At 49.1% G+C, this 22,294-nt stretch overlaps 1 protein-coding gene across 6 annotated transcripts in view; it reads left to right on the top strand.

Annotated features, from left to right (window-relative positions):
- Nucleotides 1–22,294, top strand: part of Bmal1 (basic helix-loop-helix ARNT like 1) — a 94,670-nt gene that overhangs the window by 15,648 nt on the left and 56,728 nt on the right. For 4 of the 6 annotated variants that reach the window (XM_021652787.2, XM_021652786.2, XM_060367010.1 and 1 more), the window contains exon 2: nt 8,152–8,224. The exons of the other annotated variants lie outside the window; for them this stretch is intronic. The gene's annotated coding sequence lies outside the window, so the exon portion shown is untranslated. The remainder of the gene's footprint in view (nt 1–8,151; nt 8,225–22,294) is intronic. 6 annotated transcript variants of the gene reach the window in all.

Below are 22,294 nucleotides of genomic sequence, written 5' to 3'. Positions count from 1 at the left end.
AGATAATTACAGGCTGTGAGATTGGCCCCAGGGGAGGTAAAAAAGTGTCTGTTAATAGTGGCGCTGGAGACCAGAGTTTGGATGGGAACACAGGACTCTTAATTCCAAGGCCTGGCTCATCCCATTTCTCCCGGGCTTGTTGGTGTAGAGCAGTGGTTCTCAACCTTCCTAACACTGTGACCCTTTAATACTGTTCCTCATGTTGTGGTGACCCCCAACCATAAAATTATTTTCATTGCTGCTTCATAACTGTAATTTTACTACTGTCGTGAGTCATGATGCAAATATCTGATATGCAGGATATCTGATGTGCAAGCCCTGTGAAAGGGTCATTTGACCCACCAAAGGTGTCACAACCCATAGGTTGCAAATGGCTGGTGTAGAGGAATTTGATCTAGAGGCCTCTCAGGAGCATTGCTTTGCTTCAGCAGCCTGAGCCAGGCTGGGGCCTGCAAGTGGAGGCACAGGCTAGCTTGGCCATCCCAAGTGACTATATCTGAGCTGTCTCAGGTAAGTATCCAGCTTTTCTGAAGACTAGTGAGCCAGCCTGATGTAAGAGTCCAGATTAGTGCATGCAGCAGCTTTGTCTGAGGCAGGCTTGTATATTCTCTCTCGTTATTTTCAGCATCTAAGTAGGTTCAGCTAGAATATTGGCTGGTACCTTCGGAGGGACTATTTTTAATGAGCTCCTCTGCACTTCCTTATTATCCCCAATTTGTCTCCTGGTAGCTCAGGCTCAGACCTTCAAAAAGACTGAGAATATACTACCTTTATTATTATTGTTTCTGAAATTCTGGTTACCAGTGCTGTCTGAATTCTGAGCACTGGCTCAGAGGTCACTATGTACAGACCTATAGGTAATCCAGAAAAGCTTGATGGCAGGCTAAGGTGAGCGATTGTACAGAGTGTATTCATGAAGCCTTCTAGACCTTCCTGTCAAATCTTGGGGCGTGGCCCTATGTTTTACTATTTGGATTTGCTTTTCTTAGGAAGCCCTTGGGCCCTTAGTTTTATGGAGATACAACAGTCTTCCTCCCACAGACTTAGTGATGATTCTTTACTAGCCAAAGAGTAAAAAGCCTTGTCTCGTCCTTGTTTGATGCACTGAGAAAAAATTTAAGTTCTTTATCTCTTAAAGAGGTTCAAGGAGGAATTGCTTGACGATCTAAGCTTCCTCACCTCCACTCACTGTGACTTCTAACTAGACGTCATTCATGTAGGGATGGTTTAGTCACCTGTAGGGCTGGAAGTCTCTGCTACTGAACAAATTGATTTTCTTGGGGAGGGAGCTTGTTGCTATTTATATTTGGTTGTCCCTATCTTCTAGTGAGAGTGCATCTATACTCACTATGTACGTAGAGAAGAAGCCCACAGAGGACCTAAGGGTAGGAACGAGCCATTTGATAAATGGACTTTTTCTCCCCAAATGTTCACTAGCCCAGGTATGTTGGGTTTTGTTTTAGCTTTTCCTTCATAGTTCCTTCTGCTTCTCAGGATGACTTTGGGGTTCAGGTGTATTCAGCAGGAATTTTGGTCACTGTGAGAATATTGTCAAGAGTTTTGGGGACATAGGTATTTAGCTTCTGGGGGGGTCATTGCTCCCATCTGGAATGGGCCATTCACATCCTTTACAGCCCAGGCATACCTGCAGACCTCCCTTTACGGTGTCAGCATGTGGCAAAATGCATCCAGGTTGCTCCAAGATAAGCCTGAGTCAGTCAGTCAGCCAATCTGTCTGTCTGTCTCTGTGTGTGTGTGTGGGGGGTCCCTGTGAAGTGAGGGTCAGGTTTAATGGACCTGAAATTACAGGGAGTTGTGAGCTGCCCAACATGGATGCTGGGAACTGAACTCTGGTCCTCTAGAAGAGCAGTAACCACTCTTTCCTGTTGAGCCATCTTTCTAGCCCCCAGATAGGAGTGGAGCAGGGGAATGGGCTCAGGGCAGGCACTGTGACCTAGAGAGCAATGCCACTGCTCCCAGACGAAGAGAATGAAGCTCAGAACAGTCTAGCTATTTGCACAACTACACTGGGCAGGGCGGAGCTGGCAGAACTGGAAAGCACATAGAAGAGCAATCTAGGGGGATGAGAAGCACTACCCGTGGAACAGGAGCTTGGCAGGTCTGGTACCCTCAGGGAAGGACAGGCTCATGTTTAGGGTTACCTAGGACCTGAGAACAAATAGCCAAAGCAGCCAGTGAAGGCTGGTCTGTCTCTTTCCCACTGTCTATCAATACCTACTAGTTTGGCATTGCCTTTCAAGCCCCGTGTGCTGAGATTTCCTCCCCAAGTTTCCTCTCATTTTTCTTGAGTTTGACTTCATGGACCTGTCCTGCCCTAGCTGGGATAGCTTTGGTGTCAGGAACTGACCTGTCCCCTGCACTCCCAACATTGTGTCTTCAGTCTTTCCCCCTTACCTGTTGAAGATGGCTGCATACTATTCTACCTATCCAGGGAATGTCTTCCGTGAGCTGGGAGCTCATAATGGAGAGGGTTTTAGATTGCTTCTAATTTTTTCTCTTTCAGCTAATGCTGCTTTAAGCCATCTTTGCCTATTACAGAATCATTTCATTAAGTCGGCATTTATCTAGCTAATGGCAACGGCCCAAGATTCGACAGAGTCGGATTTTCTTTTTTTCAAAAAGAATGCTGTGAGAACGTTTTAAAAATGTACTTCATGCTGGAGACAGTCTTTGTTGTATTTTTCATGAGTGAGGAGGCCAGGTAACTAACGTGAAAGGAGGTGTAAGCAAAAGGTGGCCATAATTTATTTGCCTGTGTGGGGAGGTAAATCAATAAATCCTCTTAAGGAGCAATCAGCCTGTGGAAACCAAGGCCGTTTGTCTCCCTACACCTGATGCTTTGATTAAAATAATCATGAAATAAAACACAGATTACCTAAAGGGTGCTTTAGGAAATGCCCTAAGACAGGGAAGAAGTGAATCGAGACTGTGTGCTGGCACCAGGGTCTTGTTGGCCTTTTGACCCTCCAGCCTTAGCGCCCTCAGTGCTGGGACTGCAGGTGTGCAGCACCAGGCCCAGCTGCAAAGGAGCTTTCCAGAGGGAAGAGATGGTGGCCTCAGAGTGAACAGGTGGTGGGAGGAGCAGCACATGCGTAAAGGCTTTGACTTTGACTTTTTGTTGGCAGTCAGGAAGTTGCTAGGGTGAAACCAACATGCAGACACATTGACACCAGTACTCAGACTCCGTACTGGGTTGTACCTGAGGTCAGCGCTGCCTTTGGGGGTGGTGGGGAGAGTTCTCCATCTGCTGCCTTGCTGGTTTTGTTAGTTTTTTTTTTTTTTTTTCTTCCATTACTGGATTTTGAACCCAGGGCCTGGAACATGCTGCATCCCCAGCCCCTTACTCCTGTCCCTGCTATTTCTCTTCATGTGGACCCTGGCTCCAGGCTTTATGTTTTATATTAATCCAGCAAATGTTTACTGAATCTGCATACCGTATAAAGTTACAGGGAGTAAACACTTGGGGAGAAAGATCCCAGAACCCCTTGTTTCTGAGAAGTTTGTGACCTGGGAGTGGGACCCACATGACAAGCTTAAAGCCCATGCTTACTCAAGAGATTAAAAGACGGGCCCACTTCTTAGGAGAGGAGAGATTCTGTCTCTTGAGCAGTGAACCCAGGAAGGCGTGTGGAGGGGGCTGATTTTTGTCAACACCTTGAAGGGCGGTCTGAAGTGCAGGGTGACTATTTCCAGGAGATGTAAAAGGCCCAGGTAGTGAAGGAGGTGTAAGGACATGAGCCGTGTTCAGGTTCCATTGAAATACTGGGCATGTGTCCCGGTGTTCACAGCTTAGTACCTCACATAACTCTGGGCGCCTCTGGTTCTAGGCATGATTCTAAAGCTTTACATGAACGGGTTCATTTAATCCGCACTGGGTCTCCAATGAGCCGTATCTGCACCTCCATTTTACAGAGGAGGAAGCTGAGACTTGTAGCAATGAGTTAATTACCCAGCTAGTTTAGAGGAAACCCCGCCCATGCACCTCTAGGCAGGCTCTGTGCTGCCCTGCTCTGAGGTGCTGACACAGGGAACAGTGGGCACCAAAGCTGTAAAGTCAGATGCTCTGTGCTGAGAGGCTCAGGGATGCCAGAGGAGGGCCAGAGATGGTGGGGAGACAAGACTGTGGAGACATTCGCTGGAGAGCCACAGGGAGGCTCCACCGTAGTCTGGACAGAAGGGAGAAGGGGCCTCTGGGGAGGGGCAGCAGGGCCGCTTCTGTGCTGTGCCCTCTTGAAGCACAGTCGCTGGGCTGCACTGTCCATCCTGTTATCTGTAGAAGGCAGGGAGTAGGGCAAGGGCACAGGTGAGAGCCAGCCCTGCTCATTTGACAGACCCAGGGGCTTTTCTGCAGATTACTTTTGAAAGCTGTTTTCTTCGGCTGAGGCCCAAGTGTGACTCCTCCCCCACCCCAAAGGCTGTGGCAATCGCTGTTTTTCCTTGAAAATTGGGCCCATGTGGGTTCGGTGTGGCTCCATTTTTATAGCCTTATTACCTTGTCCCCACGATGTAAGAAGCGTCTCTCTCTCACTCTCTCTTTGTGAAAATTGGCTCTTAAAAGGCACAGAGTGTCTCTCGTCAGTGCTGCTGTCTGTGGCCGTTCTTCCCTGCAGCCACACACTTCTCTGCCACCGCTTGTCTTGGGTCTCTGATCGTTGGCAATTTGCTGAGAACTCTAGGCAATTCTCAAATCTCACTAAATGTTGGCTGATTGCTCCCAGGTGAGTTTCTGCTTGTAAATACCCAGTCAGCTCCTACCTTTCTTATGATACCCTCTCAATGACCGATGAGGGTCTGAAGCCCAGACTAGGCCTCTGGCCTGGAGCTGATAACAAGAGCAGTTAGCATTTGGGGAGCCTGGCTGTTTCCAAGGAAGGGATTTCTGCTCATGATCTTAATTATTCCCACCTCACCCCCTCCCAATAGGTACTGTGGTGTCCCTCCTTTTACACAGAAATTGAGTCATAAGGGAAGAGAGGGCTAGGGAGATGCCTCAGGAAGTAAAGTTAGAACCACAGATCCCATGTAGAAAAGCCAGTCATGGTGGCTGACAATGCCAGTCTTAGTGGAGTTGGAGACAGGCTGGTTCTTGGAGCTGGAGGGCTGGCCAGCTTAGCATACTTGGCAAGTTGACCCTGCCCCCAAAATCAAGGTTCATGAGAACCAGAGAAGAACAGCAAAGATTGTCTTCTGGCTTCCATAAACATGCTTGTAGACATGTACTTGCACATATTTGGCTCTTGTATACACAACTTACAAACACACACACACACACACACACACAGTGTCTTAGGGTTTTATTGCTGTGAAGAGACACCATGACCACAGAAACTCCTATAAAGGAAAACATTTAATTGGGGCTGGCCTACAGTTTCAGAGGTTTAGTCCCTGGTCCTCACTTGAAGCCTAGCGAGCGGCATCCAGGAAGACAAGATCCTGGAGGACCGACCGGAGAGTGTGTGCCACACTGGGCATAGCCTTAGCATGGGAGACCTCAAAGCCCGCCCGAATAGTCACACACTCCTCTAACAAGGCCACACACACTCCTACAAGGCCACACCTCCGAATAGTGCTAGTTCCTACGGGCCAAGCATTCAAATACATAAGTCTATGGGGGCCCAACCTATTCAAACCACCACACAAGGTTAGACAACCTTGCTTCAGATCACATAGTTTTGTAGCTGGGCTTCACCAATCTTTCTGCCCTGGAGCCAGTGTGCTTCATTCACTTAATAAATGACTGAGTACAACATTCTGGGAACTGTTATTGACCTAAGGAGTACAGCAAAGGAAGAAAAAGGGAGTGGCACAAAAATCTCACTTCTAGCACAGTTGTGAGTGGGAACTTACCTGGGTTCATAACTGGGAAAAAGGATGCACGATATCACCAGAGAAGCTGAACTCCGGGATGGAGACCCTGACATTGCTAGTGGCCCATCTGGCTCCTATTCTGAGTTCTTGTGTTGGCACCAGTCTTGCCACCTGGGGATAAGGTGCCCTCCTCTGAAGGGGCAGCCTGGGTGTCTTCTACTGCCCACACTGACTGGTTGTCTTCTTGGTACCATGGCTGGAAAGGGACACTGACTGTCTCTCACTTCAAGAAGGCAGGGAATATAAGAGCATCAGGACTGCCAGGCAAGAAAAGGATGATAGATTGGTGGGGGTGGGGCCATTGACCTGGATGCCCTATATGCCCTGCCACCTGCCCTGGGGCCTGTAGGTTTAGAATGCCTGTCCCACTGGCATCCTTGCCAGGAAGACTGTGCACATTCAAGCAAAGTGACCTGATATGACTCATGTCATGTAGTAACAGGCTTCTTCCTCTAATGAGAATCAGCTATGGCTAGAGGTGTGAACAGCCCTGAGGTTAGAAGCAAGGACCCCATTAGGAAGTTGTCCTAACAGTCTAGAATGGTGACAGCAGAGGTAGTGATGGGAAGTGGCCTTGCTGATAATATGTGGATGAGAGAACAAGTTTGGATGAGCCTTGGCTCTGGAGGGAAGGGTAAGGCCTGAGAATGGCAGCTGGAAACGTTGCCGTGTGCTGAGATGCGAACACTGCCAGCAGCAAGTCTGTGGAGGATAGAGTCTGTGTTAGATGTGCTGAGCTTGAGACACCCACTGCAATCCACAAAGAGCTCTGTGCACTTGACCTCTGACTTGACCCCAGCAATTGACTATTGGTCAAAGGAGAAGGCTGGGAGAAGAATCTGGGTGAGCTTCCGGTATGAAGGTGATAATCAAACTATATCGACCACCAGGGAGTGATAGCAAAGAGAGAAGAAAAAAAAGTGGGCCCTGGGATCCTTGATAGAAGACCTGGCAGGATAAGAAAAAAGAAACAAAGAGCATGAGCCAGTGAGGTGAGTAGAAAACCAGGAAAGCGTGCAAGCCATGGTGGAGAGTAGCAAGCTAAAGTGCTGATAACTGAGGCCAAGTCCTACAAAGCCGGATTAGGACATGACTGTGGGTCTGCTGGCTTGAAGGGCAAGTCACAGTCCTGTGTTTAGCTAAGTCTTACCTTATGGACAGATTTGACTATCTGCCCCAAGGGGAAGTGTGTGTGTGCACGAGCATGCCTGTGATTTAAGATGGATAAAGCTGAATCTGCTAAAGATGTAAATATAGTACTCTGGTAGTGTTCAGCAGTGTACTCATTCACTCATGCATGCATGCATACTGTACTAAGACTCACTGGTCCCAGGGGCTGAGACAGAGTTTCCATTCCACGGATGAGGAGAGTTCTGGAGGTAGATGGTGATGGTGGTTGTGCAATCTGGACATGATGAATACTGCCAAGCTGTATATTGCCAAATGCTTGAGATGATGAACTTTATTTTACATGTATTTCGCCACAGTTTAAGGAAAAATCAGGGTTGAGGGGTCATTATAAACCTGGTGTAGACTACAGTGTTGTAATGGAGGACATCAGTAGGTGGTCAGGGCAATGAAAGAAGAGACCTGACTAGAGGCTGGTGCGGCCTCTGTGTCTTTCTGGGCAGTAGGGTCTATTTGAGGAATGCAGGTGAGCTAAGGCTGCCAAGTGAGACTGGGCCAGTCGGTACAGGCTTGACATCCTGGCTTTGATTCTGGGAGCCTCTGAAGGTTCCTGCCCAGGGGTGTGTCATTGCCAAGGTGTGCCTCTGGATTACTTTCATTAATCCTTCTGGCAAACTGTTGCCTATTCAAAGCAGTGGGACTGGGGCATGCATTCCTATGGTGAAAACCATGTTCTTTGAGAACTGAATGGCTTGTTTTCCCATCCACTTTAAAAATGCATGTGGTGTTCTAGACAGTGGCTTCAAGGGGTAGGGTGAATTCCACAAATCTCTTGAAAAACCTGTAGTCCAGAACCCTCCCACCCACAAATAAGAAATTCTTTCATATATAGTGTTTCACGTATTACAGTAGACATGTCACCAGTGTTCCATGAAAGCTGAGCGGTTGAGTACCAGGGTGGCAGGGAGGCCCTCTAAGGCCAATGAGTTTGCAGGGTAACGTGGAGTTTCCTAGACAGAAGCAGAGCTGGCGTCCTAGGAGAATTGTTAGTCAAAACTTGATACATAGTGCCAGTTTGGAAGACAACATGCAACATTCTCTTTTAGAGCTAAACTTTTGTTTCCTTGCTTTCAGGTGGTGTTGGCTACAGTGTATGCTTTTGGAACCAAACTTAAGGTTTCAAATGTGGAACCCTAGGCCTTCGTTGGTAAGTTTGTTTGGTGCCTTTTTACCAAATGATGCAATTGAGGTTGTGTTTGGGATGAAGAGGAGAATTGTAATTATTGCAGGTGCTCAGTGCATGCTATGAAGCCTGAACCCCAGAGAAGTCTGTATTATAAGCAGAAAGGATAGTGAAATCTCAACTCCAGGTTTGTATGATTGGTATAGATCAGTGGTTCTCAACCTGTGTGTTGTGACTTTTTTGGGGCGCTTAAATGATGACTTCTTCACAGGGGTCACATATCAGATATCCTGAATGTCAGGTATTTACATTATTATTCATAACAGCAAACTTACAGTTATGAAGTAGTAATGAAAATGCTTTTATGGTTGGGGTCACCACAACATGAGGAACTGTATTAAAGGGTCGTAGCTTTAGGAAGGTTGAGAACCACTGGTGTAGACAGAGGTCAGAGAAGGACTCCTGACTTGCAGGATGGACCTCATAGACAAGTGGTGCCTTGGCATTATCTAAGAAGAAAAGGTAGATGAAAAAAGAGTCCAAAGATGACAGGGAAACACAGACATAGGGTGTAAAGAAAGTGGGTCTATCCACTTTCTTGGAGGTGGAGGGCTGAGTCTTAGAAAACATGCATAGCTCGGGGTGTGAGGAAGGAGGTGAGAGATACCCCGAGGCCACGGAAAGGGTACTTGTGTGCCAGAAGAGCCTACCCCGCAGCTCTGAGGCAGGCCAAGCATGTTGTGACCAGTGCTCTTTGCCTTTCTTGGAGCTGAGTGTGCTGGCGCTTGTGTGCACATGGGGCTTCTGACTGTGTTCTTAGGCCAGCTTTGAGGTATGATCTTCCCAACTCTGCTGCAACTTGCACCATGGAATCCAACCTGGGTTTGGACTCTTGCCATGAGACGAGATTTGATCTGTTGGGGGAAATAGTTGTATGTGCATAAGATGGAAGAGAAAATGGAATAACCAAAGTCAGACTTACTGTGGCAGGGGGCAGGAGGGTCTGGATAAGTGTGTGGGATTTGTGATTATTCCTAGGGACGCTGACAGTTTGTGTTCTGTGGGTCTTGACAAATACTTCACGGTTGGAAAGCTTAGTACTTTTTACTTGGTTTGTATGAAGGTAGCAGGTCGAGATCGAACAGCAGAAGCAGTGGGCATACACCTATAGAGCCCCTGTTGACTGAGCCCTCATCCTGTATCAAGTGAAGCGCTAAGCCCTCCACATCCGTCGTTTCATTTCAACTCTGCATGACCTCTGCCGGGAGACAGCAGTGCTGTGGCTTCAGCTGTAAGGAAACCCAGTCACTAAGAAGTTGACTAGCCCATCCAAAGTAACAAGGGGCCGGCGCCCACTTCTGCGTGACCCTGTGCTGCTTGCTTTCTCTTATCTAAGTCTGGGATCTCTTCTCCCACTCGTGTAGAAATAGGTGGAGTCAGATTAACAACTGAGAGCGTAGGGCAGGTGTTCACACTTCTTCGGAGTTCGCTAAAAGGGTGAGAAGCATTTGAAAATCTGGAAGAGATGATGCTCCAACCTCAAGCACTTAATAACTTCTCGGGAAGATTGCCCGTCAGTTGAGGAAGGTGGTGGCCGTGGGTTGGGAGAGGGACTGCCACAGAAGGCATGAGAATGGAATTCCAGGCCTGGCTCTGTGGTCATCACGTTGCAGTTTTCCTGTGCTTGATGGGTACTAGTCTGTTCATCTACAGACAGCATCAAGCTATAAAGGATCTAGTTTTGTTTTCTCACTACGTCCCCAGCACTTAGCACAGTCAGGTGTGGAGTGTGTCATGTGCTTACTAATTATGTGTTGTTTCCAGTGAGCCAGGTGACACTGGATATTGACTTAGTTGCTTTCCTGTTGCTATGGTAAGACACCGTGACCAAACAATTTGTAAAGCAAAGTGTTTGGTTTGGGGCTTACAGTTTCAGAGGGTTCGAGTCCATAACCATCATGGCAGGGAGCATGGTAGGAGGCATGCACTAGAGCAGGAGCTGAGAGCTTCTATCTTGAGACACAGCCACCAGGCCAACAGAGCTAACTGGGACTAGCATAGGTTTTTACAACCTCAAAGCCTGCCCTGAGGGACAAAACTCCTCCTACAAGGCCATACCTAAGCCTTCCCATATAGTTCCACTGACTAGGGACCAAGTTTTTAGATCTAGCAGCCTGTGGGGGCCATTCTCATTCAAACTACCACTGACACAGCGCTCAGCCTCTTGTGACAGGCCCTGCTCTCAGTACCACAGTTACAGAGGTGACACAGGATGGGGTCTCAGTCATCACCATGCAGCCAGCAGCATGTCCAGACTGCTAGGAATACGTTCATGGTAAGTCGTAAAGTGAGGTAGTGTAGAGAATGAGGGGCTGATGGGTCAGGTGGGGTGGTCAGGGAAGGCCTGTCCTACAAGTGAAGTGGGAGCCTGTGGGGAAACAGAGGAAGTGCTTGGAGAGGCTGTGGGTTTGTCAGCTGAGCGCTCCATGCTTGCTCTTGGTCTTTTGCTTAGGACTGCATTGCCCTTGCTCCCTCAGTCAAGGCATCCTCCTGAGGGCTCTGGCTGTGCTCAGTGTTCTGGCCCTGTGTCATCCCACTGGTCTACTCTCCCCTGGATCTCCTTTAACCTCTTCAGCCTGCTTGTCCCCTACCCTTTCCCCATCGTTAGTGTCAGATTCTGCCTGGCCCCTTCCTTATCTCCCTGCTGTTCTCCTGTCCTCCTTTGTCTTCAAGACTATAAACCTGTTTCTCACCAGACCTTGCCAAGGCTCCCAACAGCTGTCCTCTCCTGAGTATCCTGGCCTGGCTCCCTCTCCACGTCTAGACTCATCCTTGGCTTATCCTTTCCCTCAGCTGTCATATCCAGTGTCTCCCATGTTCTTATAATTTGCGAACTCTTCACTTTATTTTTATTTAGCCTCTCTTCTCTGTCCTCCACCTGTGTGTGTGTGTGTGTGTGTGTGTGTGTGTGTGCGTGCGCGTGTGTGCATTTGCGAGTGTACCTGCATACTTGTGCAGGGCTAGAATATAACTTATAAGAATCTGTTCCTTCCTCCCAACATGGAGTTGGGGAATCAACTCAGACTGTCCGATCTGTGTGGTGGTCACTTTTACCCGCTGAGCCATCTCACTGGCCTTTGTCAATTACTTTTCTTCTCTTACGATTGTTTAGGACTCATTTAAAAATAAATCTACTCCCTACTCCCTCCCTCCTTCCCTCCCTCCCTCCCTCCCTGCCTGCCTCCCTTTCTCTCCTCCAATTGGTTATACATCCATTTTTATCCTTCATGCTAGCTCACACTCCTATCAATACCATGTTTCTGACTCACACACCTCATACGGCTTTCTCCTACTTAAACCTCTGAGGGTGCTCACTGGCTTGAGAGTGAAGGCGTTATAGCCCTTTCAGAGCTGTGGTCTCCCCATCACCTGGTATTCAGCCTCTTCCCTCATTGTCACAGTCCCAGCCTCAGCCCAGCCACTGATGGCCTCTACTTATGGAACATTTGCAAGCTCCGGGTTCTCCCCGGGAGTGAGCTGGCCACTACTCCCCACCTAGGGATGCAGCTAGAGTTTCCCTGTTCTACTGGACACCCCCTCATTTCCTCCCTATACCTGGAGCTGAGCTTCCACCTTCCACCTGCCTCCCATAATACATTGCATGGCTCTCTGGTGCATAAGGCATTTACAGGGGACCTGTTGACTTACTTATCTGTCATGTTCAGTAAGCCAGGCTTAAGGGTAAAGAACACACACACATGCATACACACACACACACACACACACACAAATACGGATGCATACACACCCCTCCCTCTTCGTTCCCAGCCAGAACGGTGCACCTGGCTCAGGAAGTGTTTGTTGAGAGAGTGTGGATAGCAGAACCTGTTTGCACAGCTAAACAGCAGATTTGTAATGTGATCAGATGTACCTGGAGCTGGAAGTTTGTCGGTGGATGAATTTGATGGAGCCAGTCCTTTTCTTAGCTTCAGGCGATGGGCAGGCTGTTCCAGACTGGAGTTTGTGGCTGGTTGTTGTGTTTCCTGACATCCTGGAACTTCAGGGGCATTTATTGTCTACATTCTTTGCCTCCAACTTTCAGTTTTATTTTGTTGTTATTTATAAAATAATATTTGCAATTCAAAATGAAAAATAACCCATCCGGGAATTCTTAGGAATGAAGTTCACCCACCTTGATCTTAGATGAACCTCACATATTCTAAGTTAGCCCAGTATTGATTCTTGCCAACTTGTGTTTGGTGGCCTTTTCCCTTGGTCTGGCTGGAGGGCTTGGATCCCTAGTCACCCTCTGTGGGTGCTACCACATTTAGAGGCTTGTGATGCTCTCAGTGAGCGTATCCTGAAGAGTGACGTGACTGCAGGGCCCTGACTCGGTGTCCAGGCCAGTGTGTGCATTCACTCCAGGAGCTAAGACGGTGACTGAGTTTACAGCAAAGCAGTGCACATGTTTCTGCGGGGACCTCAGCCCTGTGCTTGTCTCCTTTACTTCCTTCCTCTGTGTAGATCTGGACAGTGTGCCAAGAATGCAGCTCTTATCTGTGTGCCCTCAGCAATCTGGGAAGGCTTCCCAGAAGAGAGTTGTTGTAGGCCCGCAGTGTCTTGCTGACCAGGGTGCCCGAACAGGCTTTCGGCTGCTTTCCTTCCAGTCAGCCTGCCTTCCCGTGCAGGGACTTTCCACAGCTGCCCCCTCTGCAGGGAAAGCATTTTCCTCTGCTCTGCCCATCCCACGTCTGTGTGCTCCTTGCATTTCAGCAGATACAGTGGAAAGCCTTTCTTGATATGAAAGCTAGGTCTTTCCATGGGGGAAAAAATAGAACCTGGTTTTGGTACTGGGGATTGAGCCTACGGCCTTCACACACCAGGCGAGCTCTCCAGCCCTGAGCAACCATTGCTTTTTACATGTCATTGTCCACCTTGCTTGACAGCTCTCTGTGTGTCAAACATTGCCAAAGTGCTTGGTGCAGTTTGGAAGCTACTGCACAGAGGGCTCAGAGCGCGTCCGCTGACCTACTGTTGTGACTACCCAGAAGACACCATGCATCTGAGGTCCTGACTGAACATGGCAGTAGGGTCCGGCTGCCGATGTGTGCTTGTGCCCATTCTTCTGTGTCCTGTGTCATGTGTACCAGCCACCCATCCTCCTCCTCTTCCTCACCAGCATTCATCACAGGCATCATCTTGCATTTATCTGTGTGGTTATTGGGCTAATGGCTGCTTGTTTCCATGTTGTTGGGTAGCCCCTGTGAGCCCCAGGATGGCCACAGTACCTAAACCTCAGAACAGTACCTCAACACTACCCCACACTGCGTTGACTGACAGCCTAAGGGACCTGTCACTTACCTGTGGCTTCTCCCTTCTCTGTCTGGGTGCTGTGAAAGAGCCTAGCAGACCCTCCACACCATGGAACTTCCTTGTGCTATGCCCATGGGATTAGCCCAAGCCTCACATCCCGGGATCTGCATTGGAGCCATCATAGGAGCGTCCAGATGCATGAGAAAGCATCTAGACTTGGTGGCGTCTGCTCCTTCTTGATGTACTTTGTCTACTCTGGATCCCCCTTGTCCTTTTTTTTTTTTTTTTTTTTTTTTTTCTATAATGAAAGCCGTTGCTGGGCCTCCTAGGACAGAGACTTGTGTGTGAATCTCCATACACTCCCAAGGATGACTGACCATGCAGGTCATAATGACCTGTGTGCCTGCCATCTTTGTCCTTCTGGAGCCTATCAGGACCCAAGTAGCCCTTGCGTCAGCGTTTGTGGTCTTAGGTTCTGCAGAAAGGATAGGGAGAAACTGAAGTTACTTAAGAGAGGCCGCTTTGTGGTACAGATGTGTATGCCGCTGCCGCCGCCGCTGCCGTGGTTGCTGTGTGTTTTCCTTGCATAATTTATCACTCAGCTACACCTCCTCCTCTCAGGGGACTAATGTGCCACTTTGAAAAATAGAGGTATCATTGTCTTGGCTAAAGAAATATTTCCTCCTTGCCCAGTCAGAAGGTACCCCCTCCCTGCTTTGGTACTCTATGATCATTGGCTTCTGTGACCATCAGGACCCTCTTCCCATAGCCCAGTGATAGGGAAGTTTGATGTAGACTCCCAGCAGCTGGTCAGGGGCTGGGCCACAGAGGAAGCAGGGTTCCCCAGTTCACTTTACCAGGCTGTCGGGGCCTTCTGAGGGCAGTCTGGCTCAAGTCCAAATGACTCACACTGTAGTTTAGTGAGAAAAACAAAACAGAAATGGCTTCTGACCAGGTGGGGAAAGGGGACAGTTGGAACAGGGACAGGGGTGATAGTGAGGGGAGGGGAACCTTTATTGGCTGCAGGCTGAGATGTGCTGAAAGTGCAGAGAGCCTCTCAGATTCACATCTTTCAAGGAGCACTTGTCACCTGGCCATAAGCTTTGGAGACAGGCCTGCTTTGGGATGTCAGCTATGTCCTGACCCAAGACAAACCCTCAGGCCGTTCCTGTTCTGTAGGTGGGATATGACATGAGAAGTACATTTGTGTGATTCTCACAAGTAGAAAACACCGACGCTCCAGTATCTGCTATCACAAGCCTTGTTTCCAGAACTATCCTTGTTAGCAGTAGCTGTGGGAAGACTAGAGAAGCTGCAGGGTCAAAGCTGTGAAGGGCCAATGAGGGGACACTGGAGGGGGCAGTGAGGTGACAGGGGAGGGGGCAGTGAGGTGACAGGGGAGGGGGCAGTGAGGTGACAAATGAGGAGATCACTGCGAATCGCTGGTTACACCCCCATACTATTGTCAGCACAAAAATATGTTGTTGTTTTGTCTTTGACAAAAATGACTGAGCGCTGTTTTATGTGTGACTCTAAGGTCTTCGTCTCTCTGTCTGAGGCAGACAGGCCTTTACTGGCCTCGTGCCCGGTGACTGTGTGACCCACATTGGCCAGCCTGGGTGCCAAGTGCCTGGACAGCACCTGGCATAGAGAAGCATGCCCATGGCTGCTGCTCTTATTGAAGGAATTTTTTTCATGATAAACATTTAACACCCAGCAGTAAGTTCTGGGTTTGCTGGCAGTGTGTGAACCTGACAAGTCCTGTTCTCAGACGGTGACACCTTTGCCCATCCTTTCACTTGCTGCTGGACAAATCTGTTGACTTCAGAAAGGACCCGTGGATGATAACCAAACACCCCTGGCTGTGTGTCTAGCTCAGGTGAGTGACTGGTTTCAGAATCTGACATAGAAACTGCTGTCTTCTCAGCCTGCCTTTCCACGTCCTCCAGGAGGGCAAGGTCCTATAAACCAAGCATTTAGGGCGAGAGGCCCGAGGAATCACCACAAGGTTGAAGTCAGCCTGGTCTGTGTAGCGAATCCCAGGCCAGTCAGTTCTACACAGCTCCAGCCTGTCTAGAAACAGCAACAAAAGCAAGAAAATGACTCTCCAGGCGGAGTCAGGGGTGTATTGGAAAAGGTTATCAAGCAAGTAGGGTACTGAAGATTGAATAGGAGTTGGACAGAGAAGATTAAATCTGTGAATAATTCATAGGCAGTGATGTCCATTAAAACAGTGTTGTTCTTTATGTATGCATGTTACCTTCCTCTGATTTCTGTCAGTGTGTTGATATATTCAAAGTTAGTGCATCTCTTTTCCTATTTCCTCTCATTATGCTTTCCCTGTTCTTTCATCCCATCCTAGAAAACAAAAACACAAAACAGACTTAGAATTTCTTAAAGAAAATTTCTGTTCTCTCCCCTCTCCCGCCATGAATCTCCCCCTCCCATTTTCCACAAGGTCATGTTGTCTAGCTAGCCTCAGCTTGCCATGGAGTCAGGGCTGGCCTTGTACCCTAGTTGACCCCCCCCCCCCGCTTCATCTCTTTCTTGAGTAGTTTCCTTGTGCTGTGGTGAGTCCTCAGAGGTGCTTCGTCATCCTTGGGTTTCACTGTGCTTTCCCACAGCTGTCTCTTTCTGCCACTTTTCTGTGTTTACTGTGCCTTAGCGATGAAGAAGTGGCCAGCCCCCCCCCCCTCGTTTGTTGAATGCCAGCCACATGCACCTCAGAACACAGGCAGCTTTGGGAAACAGGGTGTGCCTTGCTCCCTGTAGATAAGGAAACCGAGGGTTAGAGAAGTTAATGTAGTGGGCATGTGCAAGTAAGTGGCGGAAGTCCAGACCCAGGGGTCTTTGCCCCCGTGGCCGACCCCCAACCCCGGCAGAGCACCATGCACTGGGTTGGATTTGGGCTGCTGCTCTTTCGCTGCTGTTCTGCTGTCTTCCTTTTTGTGGGCCTTCATAGTCACACGTGATGACGCCCTTTCCTTTCCCGCTCACATTTTCCTAAGGTAGCTGTAGGCAGAGGGCACAGACTTTTGACACTGGCGGCCCCAGTGAGTACGGGAGAACACGGGCCCAGCCTGCAGGTGGAGGTTCAGTTCCACTTACCTTCTGTTGGGAGCCGCTCAGGAACCCTGAGTTAGTGCTACCCTTCTCAGACCCACTCCTGGCCTTAGCCCCTAAACCCTGCCTGCTGCAGGGCCCTGAGCCATAGATGAGGATCTGGTAGGCAGTGGAAGATATATCGGCATTGGTGCCATATTGCCTGTACTTCCCAGAAAATCCTCAGGCCTTTCCTGTCCTCACAGGTAGGGCAGGTCCAAGACCTGTTTCCCAGCATCACTCCCAGAATTAAATGGTCCAACCTGGACTCTCGGTGAGCTGATTTCAGACTCACTGGGTATCCCAGGTAGAGTTATCACTGTTGTGATGGAACATCATGACCAGAAGCTACTTGGGGAAGAAGGGGTTTATTTAGCTTATGCTTCCTCATCTTAGGCAAGGAAAGTCAGGACAGGAGCTCAGACAGCGCAGGAACCTGGAGACAGGAGCCGAGGCTGAGGCCACAAGGAGTGCAGCTTCCTGGCTTGCTCCCCATGGCTTGCTCAGCCTGCTTTCTTACAGTAGCCAGGACCACCAGCCCAGGGGTGGCCCCACCCACAGTGTGCTGGCCCCACCCACAATGTGCCGGTCCTCCCCCATCGATCAGTAATTGAGAAAGTGCCCTACAGGCCTGCCTACAGCTTGACCTGATGGAGGCATTTTCTCAGTTGAGGTTCCCTCCTCTCCGATGACGCTAGTGTATGTTAAGTTGACATAAAACTAGGCAGCACATTGGGTTTTCTGCAGCTGAAGCCTACACGCCTTCACCAGCCACATGTTCATTACACCTAGCCACCTCCTGAGATGCTCAGCGTTTGGATTTCTTGAAGCTTTTTGTTGCTAGAAAGTCCTCAAGGGAAGAAAGGGTTCCACCCCATTGAGCGTCATTAGTGCTCAGTCACAGCGCCCTGTTTTGCAGCCATTTCCAGTGCAGTGCTGGGCCTCCAGTCTCTGCTGCCTGTGGCTTCTTCCACACCTCTCTGCAGCGAGGACTCCATTCACCCAAATCTCCCCTGAGCTCAGATTTCAGGTTAGGTGCTGGGATCCAGAGAAAGAGGCTTGCCATCACAGTCCTGCAGAGGCTTGAGGACAGGAGGGGGGTGGCAATAAGGGCTGTGAAGGTGGCTCTAGAGGGAATCTAAAGAGGTAAGTGCCAGAAAAGTGCCAGTATACCAGCCGCATCCCAAGCAGAAGGGTCTCAGGGCAGAGATATGGGCCTGTCGGATGGTAAGACAGGGTGCATGTCTGGGGCTGGGGTCAGCAGTGGAGCACCCAAGTTTCTGTGTCATGGTTAACACACAGTCCACAGGCAGACACAGCCCACCCTTGAGTCTTGGTGCCAGCCTGGACCTTGCTCCTGGGCCCTCATCTCACACACCTATACTCAGCCATGCTACACAATGCCCTGGCTGTCCCTGGCCAGTCCAAAAGTTCCAATTGGTTCTTTTAAAAGGTAAGACTGAGCCAGGTGTGGTGGCAGAGTCAAGTGGATTGCTGGGAGTTCAAGGCAAGCCTGGTTTACAAAGCGTATCCAGGACAGCCAAGGCTACACAGTGAAACCCTGACTTGAGAAAAGAAAGAAAGAAAGAAAGAAAGAAAGAAAGAAAGAAAGAAAGAAAGAAAAGAAAAGAGAAAAGAAAAGGATATAAGACTGATTTCCCATACAGCCTTGCTCTTGCTTAGACCTCCCATCTTCTCTAAAACCATCTAGGCCCCGATTGTGGAATGCTAGCGTTGATTCTGTATCCTCTCTCTTTCCTCACTTAGCCTGGCAGTGATTCTTAGAGTTTTCCTTCAGAGTACTCTTGAAAGGTACCAGCCCTTTCTGCCCTCATCCAGCCCCTCTTTGTCTTAGCGAGTCACCTCTGGCCACACTGGTCCTTCTGCTGTCAGTGTTTCTTAGGCAAGGGCAAGCAAGGCTATCATGCCCCTTTCTTATTCCTGACTCTCCAGTGGCCTTCTGCCATGTTTGGAATAGAAACTGAATGTCTCGCCCTTCTGGACACCCCTTCATCTTACCCTTTAGCACTCTGCCTAGCTGAGTTTTCATCTTTCATCAGGCTCTGCATCTTTCTCTCCAGTCCTCTTTCTTGCCTCAGGCCTGTGCACTCAACTCACCTCAGTCTCTTGCTATTTACCCACATTTGTGCTTGGCTCAGTGTTGTGTGGCAAAACTTGCTGGGAGATGCAACAGACATGCTCTTCACCTCTGATAAGGAACCCATGACAGACCAAAGTACGGATGCTGTCAAAGTCCAACTTGGTGAACCAATGAGTTTTATTGGGTTACTTACAGGAGAGAAATGACTCAAAGACAGCTGCACCATCCAAGTCCACCCCAGCTCAGGTGATATCTCACAAAGCTGAGACTCTGGAACACATCCTTCAAGCAGCTGAACAGGTTGGAGAGCGACCTTTTCAGGCCTTTCGGTTGGTCTAAACCTCTTCTAGGCAGCTTGGCTAGTCTGAGCTGCTTCCGACAGCTGGCCAGGTCTCAGTCACTTTGGCAGCTTTGCTTGTCGGAGAGTTTTCTTTGCAGCATGCCTTTGCCTCATCTCAAAGGGACTCTCACTTTTATTGTTTACTCTAATGGGGAGGTACCTAATGAATCTGGTTAGTTTCAGGGACTTCCTGAGGCTATTTTGAGTTGTTTACCTTAGTGCTTAAGGAGCTTCCCTGCAGGATACAATGTTTAATTTCAGAGGAAAGTGTTACACAGCGCTTAGCCTTCTCTTCTGGTTTCCATTCAAGTGATTTATCACCTGTCTGTAAAAATATTGTCCCCCCTCCTCCGTCCACCCAACCATTGTCCCATCCTTCCACTTCGTGCTGTGATGAGTCTGTGACTGAGTTAGCTTCTGCCTGCATGCGTTCTCAGACCTGGTGCCTGTTCTCTCAATGTTTTGCTTCCAGCAGACATTTTTCAGGAGGTGAGTGATGTTGGTCAACACGTTTATTTTAGAAAGCCAGCTGGTGGAAGTATGGGGGCCGGACTGTGGGAGGGAGGTGGCAGAGTCTTCAAAGGCTGTTAGAATGGGCCAGGAAATCGATGCTGAGTCTGTGCGGAGAGTAGAGATGACAGGACCCAGAGACCCTCTGAGGAGCTGTGATTTTTATTGGGACAGTGTGGTGCTGCCAGGATGAGCTGGTATGGAGAGAGGCGGGTAACTAACTCCCTCTGCTGATTTTCTCACCCTGAAAACATCAACTGTGGATGTATTTTTTTATGTAAGGCTATGGGCTCTCCAGCAGTGCCCCGGGGAGCACTCTGTAGAGCATTGGGTAGCACTGTGCAGAACACTCCAAGGAGCTCTCTGGGAAGCACCGCTGCAGAGTCCTCCCTAGCTCTGATGAAAATCCCTTTATCTCCGGGTAAGCGCATACCCTTAACTCAATAGTCCAGGCAGGTCTTGAACTCAGAGCACTCCCACCTCAGCCTCTTGGGTAGCTAGAATGACAGGCCTGCACCTCCGAGCTTGGGTGCATCCCGGCTTCGTCGGCCTTGCCCAAAAGCCTCCAGTTGTGATGCTGAGGCCCATCAAGGGAAGTGCTTCTGTCTGTAGAGGCCACCTCTCACCTCTGCCGTTCCTTCTGTGGGTCCTCGTGGCACAGAGATAACATAAGCAGACACAGCTGAGTGCTTCCTGGGTGCTAAGCGCGGTATGAAACAGATCATGTGCATTCTGCTAGCCCTTGCCATCCTGAAGAGTGTAGACTCAGAACCAGATGGATTCCCACTGAGCAACTCAATACAATCCTTGGGAATGCAAGTCAAGTCTCTTCAGCTTTCTTTTTCCAGATCTGGAGAATGGACCTAATACAGAGAGGATCCATAAAGTTGCCGTGAAAATCAGATGAAATAGCATTTCCCAGGTGTGGAGATTGCATGCCGTGTAACCCCAGTGCTGAGCAGGGGGAGGCAGGAAGAACAGGAGCTTAGGGTTAGCCTTGGCTGTATAGGAAGTTTGAGGCCAGCCTAGGCTACAAGGTACTGCTTTACTCCTTCCACCAAAAAGAAAACAACAGAAAGAAACACCATATACTTACTGCCTACTGTGAGTTAATACTGCGCAGTCAGTCACTAATAACACATTGCAGATATAATTATTATCATCAGCATTAGTATCCTGGGACTCCGCAGCTAGAATGCAGGTAGTGCCCTGCCTTCTTTTTTCCCTGTCCCATGCTGTTATGAGACCTTCTGGTCCCCATGTTGACATTCCTGCTCTTTTCTGGGTGTGCCACTTGTCCCTCTCTTAGCAGCGGGCTCAGAGGAAGTCTGGGAAGCCTCTCCGTTCCTGTATATCCACTGGCTGCACAATCCTCCACGTTTAGGTTGTCCATGTAGGAGCTTGCACAGTTTCCCACGCCACGCCAGTCACTCCCAACCTGTGTGCTGTGAGAAGCAGGGCTCTTCCTGTGTGGTCGTTTAGCTTGGTGGGTTGTCTGAAGTAAAACAAGTGACGACAGAAAGAAAGGTTAGTGCCCCTTATCCTCGCAGGGTGTGTGTGTGTGTGTGTGTGTAAATCTGGTGGTGTTTATAAACCGAAGTTCTCAAAAGAAAAAAAAAGAATGGGAAAAATACCCACAAGCCTGACTTTCATCAGACATTGTCTTCAGGTCTATCAGTTCTAGCCGCACTCCCATACCCAGGGCCAGGCTGACTCCATGTTTTTGCTCCTCGGCAACTGTGGGCTTAGCGCTTCTGAAGGATGCTTGTGTCTAAGGGCCGCAGGACATCCTGGTAGCATTTGGAAATACCTGTCTGATGACATTTGCTACTTGCATTTATTTCTCATAATTGGAAAATGGATTCACACGCTAGAGCCAGCCTGGCCGTTTTGATGAGATGCACCTGCTGATTTGCACATGAATTCAAGCCAGAGCCTGCAGCTAGCAGACAGACTGGTGTGCGTGGGGGTGCTCGGCCCAAAATATCAGATGGATTGGAGTGTTGTTGTGGTGTATAGACTATAATGGGGATAAACTTAGCTTCAGCGGAGATGAGTGTTCTCAATTCAGGTCGATACAGTGTTCACTTGTCAACTTAAAGACTTGGGAGATTTCAATTTTAAAGACCGTGCTCCACTGTCTCCCTCTTATTGTTCAGATTTTGAGTTCTTGGTTTGAGAAGAGGCAAATTCCAAGGACCTTACCACTGCCAGGCACAGACTTGCTTGCAGGCCTCTCCTTGGAACTTTTCCAGAGAACCGTGGAATAGCCTGCCGTTGCTAACAGCGACGCCTATGATGACTGTCACTGCCACTGAGAAAAGGCCCAGAATTCTCCATCCTGCTCCGGCGGTGGTTGTCAGTGCTCTGTGAAGATGAGAATGGGACCTAGATGTGGGATGCAGGAGCTGAGCCTGCTGTGTATTCATTAGGTGGCTGATGGGAAAGTTCTTCCTGATGAGTGGGTTCTGCCTCAAGTTGTTGCCCTTTGCTGCTTCTAGAGTCTCGATTCTAGCAGTGGGTGCTCACTGCAAAACCAGGGCTGGAATGTTGTGTGAGCGGCTCTGAAATCCAGCTCCATTGCTTACTAAATATGCACCCCTGTGCAGACTGGCACCCCCCAGCCTTACTTCACCCCATTGTGCAGAAGGACCGTTTCTGTAGCATTGCTGTGGGGGTTCTCCTGTTGAGCTCTTCACAGAGGTCTGTGCACATGCTCATTTCCGCC

The sequence above is a fragment of the Meriones unguiculatus genome, chromosome 14, assembly GCF_030254825.1.
Source record: "Meriones unguiculatus strain TT.TT164.6M chromosome 14, Bangor_MerUng_6.1, whole genome shotgun sequence".
NCBI lineage: Eukaryota > Metazoa > Chordata > Mammalia > Rodentia > Muridae > Meriones > Meriones unguiculatus.
This window is presented reverse-complemented; position numbering and strand designations above follow the sequence as displayed.